The following is a 16,375-nucleotide window of genomic DNA, read 5'->3' as shown; positions in this document are numbered from 1 at the left end:
GAGGTAAATGTATCTAGTGATGGCACGTCTGCGCATGCACACATCGCTTTTCGCCGCTTCTGCGCATGACGTCATTTTGAGTGTCTGTGCGTGCGCAAGCGACGAAACCCGGAAGTAACGCACTCCGTTACTTCCGGGTTGCCGCGGAGCGCAACTCGAACACACTCAACTTGAAGCAAATGTAACCTGAGGTATGACTGTATTTTAACTCCTTAAAATCTAAGGAGATATTTTTGTTTCATTATGAAGCTGAGTTTTTCAAAGGCTGCCCATGATTGTTTTACTCCTCTCTTCATTTCCACTGTTTAATTTTCTCTCCCCAATATATATACTTTTTGTCCTAAATAGATGTATCCTTCAAATTGCACTATCATTCTCTTCTTTAAACATTACCTTAGGTATAGCAGATCTAACTAAGACTAACCAACTAAATTATTAAGTTTTTAGGGGTAGTGATTCTAAAAGACCATGAAACAATATGTTGCTCTGCTTCACTGTAGTTAAAGTTCATAAGTAATTCTTCACATCCAGGCTAAAATGGGTTGGCTGCAGGTTGAGTGAGCGAAACTGATGTCTAATGCATCATGCACTTATTTGATGGCCTATGTTCATATTTACACACCAAAAAATTGGCAAGCAAATAAAAAAATAGTTAATTGGAGGAAGGCATTGCAGATTGGCCTACGAGCAGAAAGTCAAAGACTGAATCGTTGAAATGATTTATACCATGAATGCCATTCTGTAAAAATAAAAAATCATATCTAAGAAATTGGAGGGAGTCTTTTGGACTTGGAGAAAGAAGACTGAACAAAAGTTAAATTAGTTGGCCACATGCTTTCCGGTTGTTCTTAACATCTGACAATGCAGGTGTATGTGTCAGAAGGTATGGCATTCCTGTTTTGCCAATCCATAGGTAGGCCACTCAAAAATATTTCACTAGGCTCAGATTAGCTTCTGTATTAGGTCTGGAAACTCACGGAAACTTATACTAGACATTAATTTGGCTGAGAACAGCAATGCAGATCTGTTTAAGCGCCCCGAGCGTCCTATGTGTATAGAAATTAGGCATCCTCCTCTCCAGCTTGTAGGTCGCTTCGCCAATTGACTCGTACATCCCGAATGCGCTGCACCCTCCTGCCTTGTGGTTCTGTGTCTTCTTCCCGAGGCTGCTTCCCACCGAGCCAGGTCCAAATGCGAAAGCAGACGAACACAAACCGTATTGGGTCCTCGCAACACAGATTTGGTAGCGCTGAGGCCCGCGGACCTCCCTGTAACCTTGGAGCAGTCTCCGAGAATGCATCGGGCCGCTCCCCGGCTCCTTTCCCGAACGGACTCCCCCAGAAAAACCGCAGCGAGCCAGAGCCCTCTCCGAGAAGGCGCTAATGACAGGAAGAGCGGTGCGTGCCTCGGATTTTATAATATCACCGGACGGCGGGGAAGGGAATGAAGCAGCAGTCGCCAAGGCGACCAAGCCCCGCCTTCGGCCGTTCCTCTCCTCTCCATCAGCGCGGATTCCCGCCTGGGAGGGGCGGGGCTCTTTCGGCGTGATTGACAGTTGCCATAGTAACAGGCTCTTCTCGTCGCCATTTTGTCAGTTGGACTTTTTTTTTTTTGAAAAAAAAATTCCTTCCCGCCCGAATTATAACTTTACATTGGTTCATCTCCCTTCGGATTTTTTCGCGGAGGAAACGGAAGAATTACCCCGCTTTGGTCTGCGGTAGCGAGGCGAAGCGGGGTGAGCGTGCGTGTAGACAGGAGTGCTCCGAAGCGCAGTTCCAGAGAAGCCGGCTCGGCGGCATCAGCAGCAGCGGCAGCAGCGCTCGGGAGGGGGAGGAGAGCGGGGGGCTGACTGACTGACTGGCTGGCAGGCAGGGAGGGGGCGCGAGGGAGAGGGAGCGAGCAAGCGAGCGAGAGAGGGAGAGCGAGGAGTTCCCGGGGGCTCGGTTCAGCGCTGCGTTCCCCTTCTCGCCCGCGCCGCTCTTGCGCTCTCCGCTCTGCTTGGCCTGGGCTCAGGCAGCAGCCGGAGCTGAGGTGCCGCCGCGCCGTGTCCGGGCCCCGCTGCCGATCGCTGCGCAGGTTTGGAACGCGCGCCATTTTGTGAGCGATAGAAAATCTGCCCGGCCAGGAAACGCCGCGGATCCGCCCGCCGGGCCGGGCTGCCCTCCTCCCGCAAGAGGGAGGTGGGTTGTGGGCTCCGCTCCGGGGCCGAGGCCCTGCTCTGCTCCCTTTCTGCACAGGGCCCGAGCGTGGCGGACTAAGCGAGGCAAGCCGGCTGAGGAGGAGGAGGAGGACTGCGGAGACGTTGGCTGGGCTGGGCCGCTGGCTGAGGCGGGGAATGAAGTGAACCCACCACCACCACCACCCGCCGCTCCTGCTTGCTACCGCCGCCGCCCCCGGCCACCCCCTCCCTCCTTGCATCCCGGGAAAGGAGGCCTCGGCCAGGAGCAGGACGACGACTGCGGCCCCCGGACGCGGACTAGAGGCGGCCACCGCCCCACACACGGGTAAGCGGCAGGGCCTCTGGCAGCGGGGCCGCCGGCTCAACGGCACAGGGAGAGGGGCCGCTGCCATTTTGAAGAGGGAATCTTGGCCGCCCCGGTGGGGAGGAGAAGGAGGTGGCCGACCCAGCGGGAGGAAAGGCAGGTGCCGGCTGTCCCTCCACCCGCCGTTACTCTCCAGCTAGGCCTGGAAAGGCGAGGGCAAGCTCCGTCCGTGCTCTAAATTGTGAAGGTGACGGCTGAGGCCTGGGAGACCCTTCCCACCTGGCTATGGGATTGGTCCTGAGAGCCCGGCGTCGCCCGTACCTGGGCCAGGATGGCAGAGGGGAGGAAGGAAGAAGTTTCCTTCGTAACCCCCTGGGCAAGTGGCGGAAAGTCAGCAGCTCTCACATAGCACCTGTTGTAGGGATACGGGTGATTTTTAGGTGCTCCTCAGTAGGTATCTGGTTGACTGGTATGGAAGTCGGGTTTGGCCATGGGAAATCTGGTGTTTCCCGTCACGCCTGGGTCACTTGTACCCATGTACTCTGTCACTCAGGGAGCGTTTCATTCCCTTGCCAAAGACGCCAGAAGCAAAAATAATTCATCTGAATTGGATCCTTCTGTCATGTGGTGGGGTGAAATCAGTTATCCCAACTAGAATAAGCATCTCCCAAATGATTCGTTTCTCATTCTTTAATTGCATTTTATGCCAATCCCAAACTGCTTTCACTAGGAAGTAGATTTTATTGCAAAGGGACTTGCTTCCAAATGAGTATGCTGCACATTTTAGTTGAGTCTATACTCAACTAAATGGGTAAAGGGTTTTCCCATCAAGATTCTTTGATTAGCTGTCTGGTCACTGTTCAGTTATCTAAAAACAATCTATTAAGTTAACCAACAGATTAACTAATATAGTTCACTTGTTATCTTAATCTTATGTATGTACATGTACTAAAGCAATTTTTGAGTGAATATTTCTGGATTTCACATAGACAAGAAGTTGAACTCTCAGGATGCAAATGTGGAAGTCCCATTGAATTAAGTGGGACACCTCCCGTTAAATTGAATGGAACTTCTGAGTAAATATGCATAGGATTCTATTGCTGACATACAGATGTTATGATGATAATCTCCTCACTGGGGAAAATTAGTTTAATATGAACCTGATTCTTCATAGAACTTGCCTGAAACTATTAAGAGAGAGAGAGGGAGCTCATTCTTTGCCAGAAAGGTTGGCACCTTAAGCCTAAATACTTGCTCTAGTACATTTGCTTGTTGTGTTGACCTAAGGACATGAAATACGTTGCTGTGAGCACTCAGTTTGCCCCATCCTGTAATCTTTGCTGGCAAAGCAACTTTTCAGATGGGGTGCACTGTCTGCTTTGCATGTTTAAAAAATCTGTTAGGTGGTTTTCACAGGTAAGGAAGGCTATACATGTCAAGAAATTGTTCTGAACTATTCTGATAGAGAAATGTTTCATTTTTGTATTTAAATAGAGAAGAATTTATTCTACAAAACACAGTGCATTGCAGATTTTGAATTTGAATGTTTACTGTGTTGTCAAGGGTGTACTCTTAGCCAGGAAGCTGTATTGAAAACTACAGCCTTCAGTACTGTATCAGTACCATCAGTTAGGAGAATAGTTCACTTTGCATAGCCTTAAATTCCAGATAAAGTATTAAAGCTTCAATTCTAACCATGCTTACTGGGAGTAAAGACTTGCTTCTGAGTAGATAAAGAACAGCACATAGACTGTTCATATAAACTCATTCAATTTATATATTTATATATTAAATTATAGTTGAATTCTTTCATTTCCATTTAATTTTTTTATTTTGTGAAAGCATGGTTGCAAGCCTTAGATGCTTCAGTAACTGGAGTCTAAAATCAATGAATTACAGTGCATTCTTGTTCATATTTACTTAGAAGCAAGTTTAGCTGTTTTCATTAGTTTCATTGGTTTATTTCCCAGTAAGTATGTTTAAAATTGCACGTGAAAGTTCTATTTAGTCATATTCAAAGTAGCCCCATTGAAGTAAATGAACTTCATTGATTTCAGTGGGTTGACTCTGAGTGTAACTTAGTTGGATAGCACCCTAACTTGGAGCTGTCTTCTTTTGGAGTCTTGGTAGGAATACCATTCTACTTGCCAGACTATAGTATTGTTTCAAGAATTATAAAACTAATGCATGTCATAGTAAAATGTATGGTATAACCCAGTTTTACTGTGTGTAAACTTTTGAACCAAAGTTAACATGTCTGTTTAGACAACTCTTCTAAACTCTTCTAAGTCTGAGTTAAATTGTCATGGTTGTTGTTTCACTGCACAGAACAGGACAGTTAGAAGAAAGTTAGAAAGTAGATTGGCATTGTGATGCCATACAGTAATTTAGACCTCCCATCTTCTAAAATACATTTTCAGTGCAATTCTCTGGAACCCACAGAGAAGATTGGGGGAGGGTTTATTATGGAGGAAGGAGAGGAAGGGATAGTTTCATTGCATGAGTGGTAGTATTCAAACTAAGTTATTTCAAAGTAAGTTCTGTTCAAAAATTCAAAGTATTATGAAATTGGTAAAAATATGGAATAAAGAAAAGTTATATTTACAGTCCTATGCTGTGCATGTTTATTCAGAAATAAGTCCCACTGAGATCAAAGGGGCTTACTCCCTGGTAAGCATGTTTAGGATTGCAGCCTCAATATCCTTTTTAAGAACAGTTGCACAAGTTAAAGTTTGAAATTTCTTATAACTGGCTGCTACTCTTGTCCTTAGTTTACTTTTAAAGAGATTTTGTCAGGTTTAATCTGGCTATGGTTTTTCTAATGGCTGGGAATTTCCTTGCCTTAATCCTTAGTAGATATTTGTAATACATAGTGTTATGTATTGGTATTTTTGGTATTGAAACTTGGGAAAATGAGTTTTAACTTTTGTAGTAGTGACACAAAAGAGATATATGATATTGAATGAAATTGATTAATTGTACAGGTATCTTGGTTTGATACAAGAATTTTGAACAGTTTTATTTTGCCTTACTGTTTTTTGTTTTCTAAAAACTTAATGAAAGTAAGTATCTGAGAGATGATTTCCTTCCCTACAGACCTTCTTGGGTGTTAAGCTCAGCAGTGGGGGCCATCTTGGTAGTTTGGTTGCCCTCGGAAGCTTGGGGGAGGGGGCAGGAGGTGATATAAGAGAGGGCATTCTCTGTGGAAGCCCCTAAGTTGTGGAACTCCTGTCCCACAGAGGTATGTCTGGTACCTTTGCTATACAGTTTTCAGACAATGCTGAAAACACCTTTTTACCCTGACATTTGATATCTGAAATGTATATATTTAGGAATCACCATACTTCTGTGGCTATAAAGTTTTGAATGGTTGTAAACTTTTTAATGTTGCATTTTAAATTGTTGTGACCCACTCTGGGACCTTAGGGTAAAGGGTGAGTAATAAATAAAATTAATAATATTTCTCTTACTAATTATGTAGAAGGTGCATAGTATACTGTATTTTTCCATGTATAAGACTAGGTTTTTTCCTTTAAAATAATGTCAAAAATTAGGGGGCATCTTATACATGGGGCCATCTCCCTCCCCCCATTTTCTTAAATCCAAGTCCTCAAAAATAGGGGGCATCTTATACATGGGGCGTCTTATAGATGGAAAAAATATGGTATTCACTGACAAGTTACATAAAGTTGAATTCTGTTGAAATCAGTGAATTCTACTGAACTCAGTCCTGTACATGTCTACTTAGAAGACAGCTACAATGCATTCGGTACTCCTTGATAGGGTTAGTATAGTATTGTAGCCTCAGTGTATACAACTAATAGTATTTTCTTTTGAAGACAGTGTATGTTGGCTTCAGGAAAAATTTACCTGCAGATCTTTGGGAACAAACATTGCTCATGGAGGTTTAAAAGTCTGACATTATTAAATCTGGAACACATAGACATGTGTCTCACAGGGAGCTATGTTCAGTAGTTTAGGAAAGTGAACCAAAGTTTCTTGAAGCATGGTCTAGTTCTAGCTGTCAGCTAGGAGTTCAGAAGAGCTTAACAACCTTATTAATGCTAAACTTCAGTAGTCAGAATTCAGGAATTTATCGTTGGTTTTTAAAGTCAGTGGTCGTAAAGTCTTACTTGCACTGCAGACGGACGTTTAATAGGATTATACAGAGGAAGGCAAAGTCTGGCCATTGGTCATCTAGCTCAGTATTATGTACTCTGACTGGCAGTGGCTCTCCAGGGTTTTAAGCAGGGTTCTCTCCCAACCCTATCTGGAGACATCCGGGGATTGAAAGTAGGACCTTCTGTGTGAAATCAGGTGCTCTATCGCTGAGCCCCAACCCTTCCTTATTTTGAAGCAAACTAAAGTTTTCAGTTAAGTGTAAAATGATGCATGTTAGCACATAAAATCTTCACATTATGAGTGATAATCAAAGTTAGACATACAGTGGAAAAATTACTTGACTCCATTGTTTTCAGTGGGTCTGCTCTGATTATGATTTAATTGGCTATCTCTCAGTTGTATACTGATGGATGTTCAAACTGGTAGTAGTGACTAAACAGGAAAGGGAATGTAGGGTCCTGGTAGATAGCTCAATGAAAATGTCAACTCAGTGTGCGGCAGCTATGAAAAGGGTGAATTACATGCTATTCGTTGTTAGGAAAGGGATTGAAAATAAGATAACTACTATTGTAATGCAGTTATACTATGTATGCTATGGTCAAACTTGGATTACTGTGTACAGTTCTGGCCACCACATTTCAAAATCCATACTGTAAAGCTGGAAAAGGTACAGAAAAGGCCATCCAGAATGATCAGAGGGCTGGAACTCATTTACTATGGGCAGTGTTAGAAATTAGCCAGGTGCCAGGTATGTTTTGCAACTAGTGCAGGTCCAATTGCGACCACATAGAGACATCTCCACCTGGCTGGTCTCTCCAGCTTGCTTAATTATTACATTTATATTCCACCTTATTTATTACATTTATATTCCACCTTTTTCCTCCATGGAGTACATGGTTAATCCTGCTCCTCAGTTAATCCCTACAGTGACCCTATGTTAAGAGGCTGTGATTGACTCCAAGGTCGCTCAGTGAGCTTCATGGCTGAGTGGGGATTTGAATCCTGATCTCCAAGGTCCTAATCTGACACTCTAACCACTACACCACACTGGCTTCCTAGGGTACTTCTGTTACGGGGCAGCTATATAAATCAAGTAGGTAAATAAACATAGGGAAAGCAAAAATTAGAGAAGGATCTGAATTTTTTTTTGGAAGTTTGATTTTTGTTTTATTCTGGATTGTTATATTTGATGTTTTAATATGATGTAAACCACTTTGACGTGGGTGGTGCTGTGGGTTAAACCACAGAGCCTTGGACTTGCTGATCAGAAGGTCAGCGGTTCGAATCCCCGCAATGGGGTGAGCTCCCGTTGCTTGGTCCCTGCTCCTGCCAACCTAGCAGTTCGAAAGCAGGTCAAAGTGCAAGTAGATAAATAGGTACTGCTCTGGCGGGAAGGTAAACCGTATTTCCGTGCGCTGCTCTGGTTCGCCAGAAGTGGCTTAGTCATGCTGGCCACATGACCTGGAAGCTGTACGCCGGCTCCCTCGGGCAATAAAGCGAGATGAGCATCGTAACCCCAGAGTCGGTCACGACTGGACCTAATGGTCAGGGGTCCCTTTACCTTTACCTAAACCACTTTGACATTTTTCTTTAAAATATAAAGCAATATATAAATAAAATGAATAATGATATTATTCATAATAAACATCACTAGGGGGGATGGTGACTAGACATTCTGTTGTGGCGATCATAACCCAGGTTGAAGGTGCCATTTGGCGATTTGCTTACATATCTGAATTTCTAAAACTGACTATGAGAAAAGGCTACAATGTTTCAGACTTCTCAGTTGAGGGGAAAAAAGGTGGCCAAGGGGCGACAAGAGGGATCTATATAAAAGCATTCATATTTTGGAGTACTGGATAGAGAGAAATCTTCTCTCTCCTCCTAATTCTAGGGGTTTGCAAAAGAGTCAAGCTAGACGAATGAGAGTACTTCATAAAATGCACAAATAATTTATAGAATTTGCTGTCACAAGATGTGGTTGGCTACTATCTTACATAGCTATAAAAGGGGATTAGACAAATTCATAGAGTATAAGCCTGTCAATGGCCACTAGTCATTGATGGCTATATGGAATTTCCAGTATTAGTGGTAGTATGTGTTTAAGTATTTGTTGCTGAGGAGCATCAATGGGATAGTGCTGTTGCCTTCAAGCCTGGCTCTGGAATTCCAAGAGGCATCTCAATGCACTGTGGGACATGGGAAGCTGGACTATGTGGACCTTTAATCTCAGATGGTAGAGTTCAAGTTAGGTTCACAAGTTATTTACGAGTATTTTTTGTTAATATACAGTGGTCCAGTCTGCATGGCATATTAATATCTGTAGCTAACAACAAACCATGGTGTAGTTAATGGGCAGCGTACTTGCATATGCTCCAATAAAGCTCTTGCTCTGCTCTTATCCCACTCACACTGCATCATTGGAAAACAAATATGTGATGTCTGAACCCAGGCTTTCAGTTTCTCTCTCTAAATGAACAGTGAGCAGTAAGTCAGGAATAAACCTTGATTATTGCTTGTGGCTTGTTTGGGGAGAAACTGAAAACCTGAGTTCAGACATAATCACAAAGCCACACTCTGGCTTGTTCTCAACAGTGCAGAGTAGCAAGAGTGGAACAGCAGCAGAATGAAAAACTTGAGCAACGTGCACTACTAGCATGCTGTGTGTTCACTTTAAAGCATGTTTTGTTTTGAATTGTTGTTGAACATGACATGTGAACTTAGCCATTGTAGAACTTCAGTAAAATGCACAGGTTGAAAAAGGGGATTGAATATATATATGATAGGCCTTAAAGACCTTAAGTATACAGTCGTACCTTGGTTGCTGAATGCCTTGGAACTCGCTTACTTGGAACTTGGAACTTCTGAACTACTGAAAACTGGAAGTGAGTGTTCCGGTTTTGAAAAAAAAATCAGAAGCCGAACATCTGGTGTGGCTTCTGCGGCTTTCGATTGGCTGCAGGATACTCCTGCAGCCTATCGGAAGCCGTGTCTTGGTTTTTGAACAGTTCCGAGAGTTGAAAGGACTCGCGGAACGCATTCTGTTCGAGAACCAAGGTCCAAGTTTACTTAATTGGAATTGTGTTTTTGGATGTGTTTCTGTATATAGCTGTGATTTCTGCATTGCTGGAGTGAACTAGATGTCCATTTGGTCCATCCCAACTCTACAGTTCTATGATTCTGTATTAAGTTATGGCCACTGCCTTAGCTGGTTTAAAAAGAAGATTCAAAACACTATCAGTAGCAATTGGCCATGATAGTAAAATGGAACCTCCAAGTTGTTCTATGCTGATGAGCTTACTGGAAGCATGTGACTGATCACTGTGGAAAAGGAATGCTGTCTTATATGGACTGTTGATCTGCTTTAGCAGTACTGCTCTTATGATCAGGCTGTAAGCAGTTTTTTTAAAGGAATTGTCTTTGAATTAAGTTTAAAATCTGAGTATGATTTTAAACTGAAACTTTAATTTTTAGAAGAGAACAGTTCATTTTAAAACCCTGCCAGTCAACTTGTGGTCTATCTTTTCCTTTACACAAATGCTCACTAATCATTCAAAGTCCCTTTACCTGGTTTCTGTCCCTTCCCAATTATTAATTTTTCTATCCCTGTATCAGCTCCACTTCTTTTTCTCTCCTTCACTCTAACCATCAGGGACCCCCTATCTTCCACATTTGCAAACTGCGTTGCTATTTTTCTCACTCCCCATCCCAGTTCTCAGTCCCATTTTGCCTGGGGACAACACGAAAAAGGGGGAATGTCAAGTTAGTTAATTGGAGAAAGGCCAGTGACATAGGACAGTCCATCCCTTTAGTATGAATGAAACTTGGTTCCCTGGCAGGGAAATGCAAGAATTAAATACTTCCGTAGTTGCTCTGTCTAAACATAGAATGTAGTTATGATCAACCATGCTTTATGTATTATGTAAGCTACACAAAAGTAACAAAAGTATCTGAAGAAGTGTGCATGCACACAAAAGCTTATACGTAAAACTACTCGGTCTCTAAGCTGCTACCTTATAATTTTTAAATTTTTTTGGAAGGATTCTTTTAAAGACTTTCTTGGCTCATATAACTTTTTTGAAGACTTGATTCTTTTAAAGGGAGTTTTTAGTTTTTTAAGAGTCTTTTTCACTATCTTTTTAAAGAATTGTTTTAATTTATTTTGACAAAAGTAACAGTAACTGATAATTTTTGTGAAAATATATTTACAACTTCATTATGAGCAGAAATAGCTCCTAAAAAGTTTTTAAATTCTATTTATGAACTTGACTGCTCTTTGACTTGTGTGACTTTTCTTGCTTATTATTGAATATTCAAATTTAGAACTGACTGCTTTAGTGAACAAAAAAATATACAGCGTCATGCATGCAGGGATTTCATGCACTACCTGTAGGTTCATGAGGGGAGGAGGATCTGGAACTTCTGAAAGTTGCGTCTGTTTTAGTTAGCTGATTGGGGTGAAGTGGTTGATCTATAGGACAAAGTTGCTGGCTATAGAGAAAAGCTGAAATCACTTTTCAAAAGGCAGTTCCAACTCATGAGGGGGGAGGAGTAGGTATTGTACTGGGAAGATGTTTGCAGATTTAAGAAGCAAAGCAGGAATGGGCCTGAGTAGAATGAGTTGGAAAATATATGAGCTGTCTGCAGTAGGTGGTTGTAGGTGGCACACAGTGCTTTTTCTTTCTGAGATAGAACCTGTATCTGGACTATACACTGCAGAATACAGATGCAAGAAAAGACTAGTAGAGTCTTCTGCTCTGGTGCATAATTCTTGTTCACAATTACTGGTATGGATAATTCTCTTGTGAACTAGAAAAGTGTAGCTGTTTTGCAGCTGAACTAGTTCTGCCTCCCAGCATCATGTGTGGCATCTGTTTATCTTTAAGTGTGAGCATATGTGTAGGTATTGCTCTTTAAGTGTTCAGTGCATGGACACTTGGGGTCAGTGTTAGACATTCAGATATATAATCTGATTGCTAAATGGCACCTTAAAAACCTGGGTTATGGTCACCACAATAGAATATCTAGGAACCATTTTTTTCCAGTGGGGTGTTGTTATTGTCATTAGGTAAAGGTACCCCTGCCCGTACGGGCCAGTTGTGTCCGACTCTAGGGTTGTGCGCCCATCTCACTTAAGAGGCCGGGGGCCTCTTATCTACTTGCACTTAAGAGTGCTTTCAAACTGCTAGGTGGGCAGGAGCTGGGACCGAAAGATGGGAGCTCACCCCGCCGCAGGGATTCAAACCGCCGACCATGCGATCGGCAAGCCCTAGGTGCTGAGGTATTACCCACAGCGCCACCGCGTCATTACAGTATTATTAATTTAATTTCTACACTGATTTATATTTTGAAGAACAAATCTTAAAGCAGTTTACAACACATTAAAATAGCAAACAATCTAGAATAAAACAAGCCCAGGCTTCAAGGAAAATATTTCAGATCCTTCTCTAAGTGACATTTTGCTTTCCCTAGTCGCCAGCCTGTCACCCAGAGATTTTTACGTGGTCACAATTGGACCTGTGCCAACCAAAAAAACTTGTCTGGTGCCTGATTAATTTCTAACACTGCTTGGGGTGGAGAGACATTGGTCATGAAATATTAAGGGTGCAGCTACCAACATGACTCTGCTCCTCCATTGATACATGAGAGTCCTTCACATGAGTAACGTGTTGAGAGTTCAGTTTTTCTGTGAAGGGAATCTTTAGTATTGAGGAGCATTCCGTTATGTGAAGTAGTATGGCCTATATCATGGGTAGGCAAACTAAGACCTGGGGGCCGGATCCGGCCCAATCGCCTTCTAAATCTGGCCCGCGGATGGTCGGGAATCAGTGTGTTTTTACATAAATAGAATGTGCCCTTTTATTTAGAATGCCTCTCTGGGTTATTTGTGGGGCTTGCCTGGAGTTTTTACATGAGTAGAATGTGTGCTTTTATTTAAAATGCATCTCTGGGTTATTTGTGGGGCATAGGAATTTGTTCAATTTTCCCAAACAAATATAGTCCGGCCCCCCCACAAGGTCTGAGGGACAGTGGACCGGCCCCCTGCTGAAAAAGTTTGCTGACCCTGGACACTCCCTAGGTGAGAATTAGGCCAGAGTCTGTTAACCAGAGGAGAAAGTTTATATCGGCGCACTGTCACACACAGTGGATTGGAGTAAGATGCAGAGCCTGTAAAACTACTTTGGCATAAGGACGCCTCGAATAATGTGTCCAATTCTGGACACCACAATTCTAGAAGGATCTTGACAAGCTGGAACATGTGCAGAGGAGGGCAACCAAGATGATCAAGGGTCTGGAAACAAAGCTTTATGAGGAACGATTGAAGGAGCTGGGTATGTTTAGCCTGGAAAAGAGGAGATTGAGAGGAGATATGATAGCCATGTTCAAATATCTTACGGACTGTCACATGGAAGAGGGAGCATGCTTATTATCTCCTGCTCTTGAGGGTAGGACTCAAGGCAATGGCTTCAAGTTACAAGAAGGGATATTCTGACTAATCATGTGAAAAACTTTCTGACAATAAGAGCTGTTTGGCATTGCAACAGACTCCCATTAGAGGTGGTGGACTCTCTTTCCTTTTGGGTTTTTAAGCAGAGGTTGGATGACCATCTGTCATGGATGCTTTAGCTGAGATTCCTGCATTGCAGGGGGTTGGACTAGATGACCCTTGGTTCCCTTCCAACTCTTAAGATTCTATGAGGCCTATAGTTTCCCATGGAAAGAGCAAGACTTAAGCTCTTTGTGGGAATCTTTCTATGGCTGATGATACCGATATATGGTCTGGCTCAGACAAGTGTTCAGAATTCCCCAGGCGTGTTTTGTGACTGGCATGGGTCCAATTGCGACAAAGTGGAGATTTCTGGATGCCAGGTTGGTGACTGACATTTCAGTCTGGCTGGGTGAGGCTCCCACATGAGCCAGGAGACTCGTGTGCAGCAAAAGACACACGTCTTGTGCTTTTGTATTGCTGTGTGGGCAGCAAACTTTGCTTCTGTGCTGCCGGACAAGCTGCGATCCTAGGCACACTTTCTTGAGGGTAAAAATGTCCCTCTGGACTTGAAGTATGGGGCATACCTCCAAGCAAATGCACCTAGGGAGAAAGAAGGGGAAGCACATTCGCCTTTGTGCCTACACTGCCAAGCTTGCCCAGCCCTGTCTTTCATGAGGCAGTTGCTTGGCACCTTGGAGCAGCCACGCTGGACCAGCCAGGCCTCCCCGAGAGGCATTTCTCTCCCCCCCCCGCCCCCCCGATGGTTGCAGTATTAGTTCATGTGGTGCTGGTGGCGGGGAACCTATAATTTGTAAAATGTGCAACTGAATTGTTAAATATATTAACGTTGACGGTGTATTTACTGTATTGCTTTGCAATCCTGCCGCCGCCCCCCCCCCCCCCCGCCGCCCCAGGTGTCTAGACATTCTGTTGTGGTGACTGAAACCTAGATTTAAGGTGCCATTTGGTGAATAGCTTACATATCTGAGTTTCTAATGCTGGTTCAGATGTTCTGCAATCAATGTTTGGGTGATTGAAAGTACAGTGGTGCCTCGCAAGACGAAAATAATTCGTTCCGCGAGTCTCTTCGTCTCGCGGTTTTTTCGTCTTGTGACGCACGGCCATTAGCGGCTTAGCGCTATTAGCGGCTTAGCGGCTATCAGCGGCTTAGCGACTTAGAAAAAGGGGGGGAAAGGGGAAAAACTCACAAGAACTCGCAAGACGTTTTCGTCTTGCGAAGCAAGCCCATGGGGAAATTCGTCTTGCGAAGCATCTCAAAAACGGAAAACTTTCGTCTAGCGAGTTTTTCGTCTTGCAAGGCATTCGTCTTGTGGGCCACCACTGTAAGCTGTAATGAGCTCTGGGCTTATACATTCACCACTCCTCCTTGTCTGTATGCAAGAAAGAGAGTGAAAGTTCCTGCTTCAATTTTAGATCAAACCACTGTTCCAAATTATGTATGGGCTTGGGTTATTATGCCTTGTTTTAACCAAAGTTTAAATAAACTAAGAACACATTGTGATTTCATATCCTGGTTTGTTCAGTAACTTTGGTTAGAACAAGCCACAGTTCCCTAGATTTGAACGTGACATGGAATTGTGGTTAGTTCTAGAGTAAAAGTAGAAGCTTTCACTCTTCTTGCACATAAAAAAAGCAGGGAAGGGAAGCCCATAAGCTTTTGCTGCAACTTGTTCCCTATCACCCAAACCTAAATCTATAGGACCTAAATCTAATCTAGATTTTAGGTGATGTTCTGAACTGGTGATTAATATCAGATAATGTTACTTGACACAATAGTTGTATGTAATATTTTCAGATATCCTTTCATATATAGGCAACCGTGTTTCAGAAAGCTTTTAATGTTTGATCCTTTAATGTTTTCCTTTACACTTCATTGGAAACTGCCAGAATGGCTGGTGCAACCTAGTCAGATGAATAGGGTACAAGAAATATATTCTTATAATTGCTATATACCATATTTTTCTCTCTATAAGATGCACTTTTCCCCCTCTAAAAAGGGGAAATGTGTGTGCGTCTTATAGAGCGAATGCAGGCTCCATGGCTTCAGGGATAGCCGCCAAAAGCCTCCAGAGCTCCCGCTGCGCTCTGGAGGCTTCGTGTTGCTTTCGCTGAAGCCAGGAGAGCGAGAGGGATCAGTGCGCACCGATCCCTCTTGCTCTCCTGGCTTCACTTCGCTGGAAAGGTGCTGTGCAACTTTCCCTGTCTGCGCAGCGCCCCTTCAGCGAAGCAGGAGGAGAAATGGAAGGGGCTCCGTTTCTTCTGCCGCTTCGCTGAAGTGGTACTGCGCAGAGAGGGAGAGAAATTTTCTTTCTTGTTCTCCCCCTCTAAAACTAGGTGCGTTCTATGGTCGGGTGTGTCCTATAGAGCGAAAAATATGGTATATAGTCTTTCAGTGGCACTGTGTTTTCATAGAAGCTGGTCTATATCCTTCTGAACAGCTGTAATATTAACTTCTCCTACATTCTGATCTCATGTACAGTGGAACCTTGGTTCTCGAACGGCTTAGTTGACAAACAAATTGGCTCCTGAGCAGCGAAAACCCGGAAGTAAGTGTTCTGGTTTTCGAACATTTTTCGGAAGCTGAACGTCCGATGCAGCTGTCGGTTATTGTTTCCTGGGCGCCTGCACCAATTGGAAGCCACGCATTGGTTTTCGAAAGTTTCGGAAGTCGAATGGACTTCTGGAACAGATTACGTTCGAGAACCAAGGTACCACTGTATTAGGATTCCTGTGTGTGCTTACTTTGGAGTAAGTCTCAGTGCATTTGACTCTTCCAAAACTTTTGAGGTTCACTGTTGTGTAAATATACCTGTTTTCAGACATCCACACATTAATCTGGGATTATCAATATTTAATAAAATGTATACCTCGTGGTAACTATTTTTATCCATGTAAGATAGGGTAAAATAAGGTTGCTGTGTCAAAAACCTGTGCCCCATGTATGTTCCTGTTTAATTTCTATGCCTGGCTAGACTGCAGGGAAGTACATTGATTCACCAAATGGATTTGGCATGATTTCGGTTTGCACAAGGAGTTTTATTATAGTTTTGTTTTAAACAGGATTGCAACATTTTACAAGGAAAGCAGGGTAGGGTATTCTGACTATATAAATGAAACAGTTAGCAAACAGCCACAGTTGTTACATACTATGACATAGTTTTATATGCCAAGTAAAGATTAGTTACTTTGTACATTTCAGTTTTACACTAATATAAAGGAAATGGTTTTGATATGAAGGAAATTGAATTTCTGTCATAAA

At 43.1% G+C, this 16,375-nt stretch overlaps 1 protein-coding gene across 2 annotated transcripts in view; it reads left to right on the top strand.

The window, feature by feature from the left end:
* DYRK1A (dual specificity tyrosine phosphorylation regulated kinase 1A) overlaps positions 1-16,375 on the top strand; it is a 111,363-nt gene that overhangs the window by 10,611 nt on the left and 84,377 nt on the right. The window contains exon 1 of one of the 2 annotated variants that reach the window (XM_083734760.1): positions 1,563-2,504. The exons of the other annotated variant lie outside the window; for it this stretch is intronic. The gene's annotated coding sequence lies outside the window, so the exon portion shown is untranslated. Of the gene's footprint in view, positions 1-1,562; positions 2,505-16,375 lie in introns of those variants that run through there. 2 annotated transcript variants of the gene reach the window in all.

Source organism: Podarcis gaigeae, assembly GCF_964106915.1.
Source record: "Podarcis gaigeae genome assembly, chromosome: 4".
NCBI lineage: Eukaryota > Metazoa > Chordata > Lepidosauria > Squamata > Lacertidae > Podarcis > Podarcis gaigeae.
The sequence above is the reverse complement of the archived record's forward strand: the minus strand, read 5'-3'. Positions and strand labels throughout refer to the sequence as shown.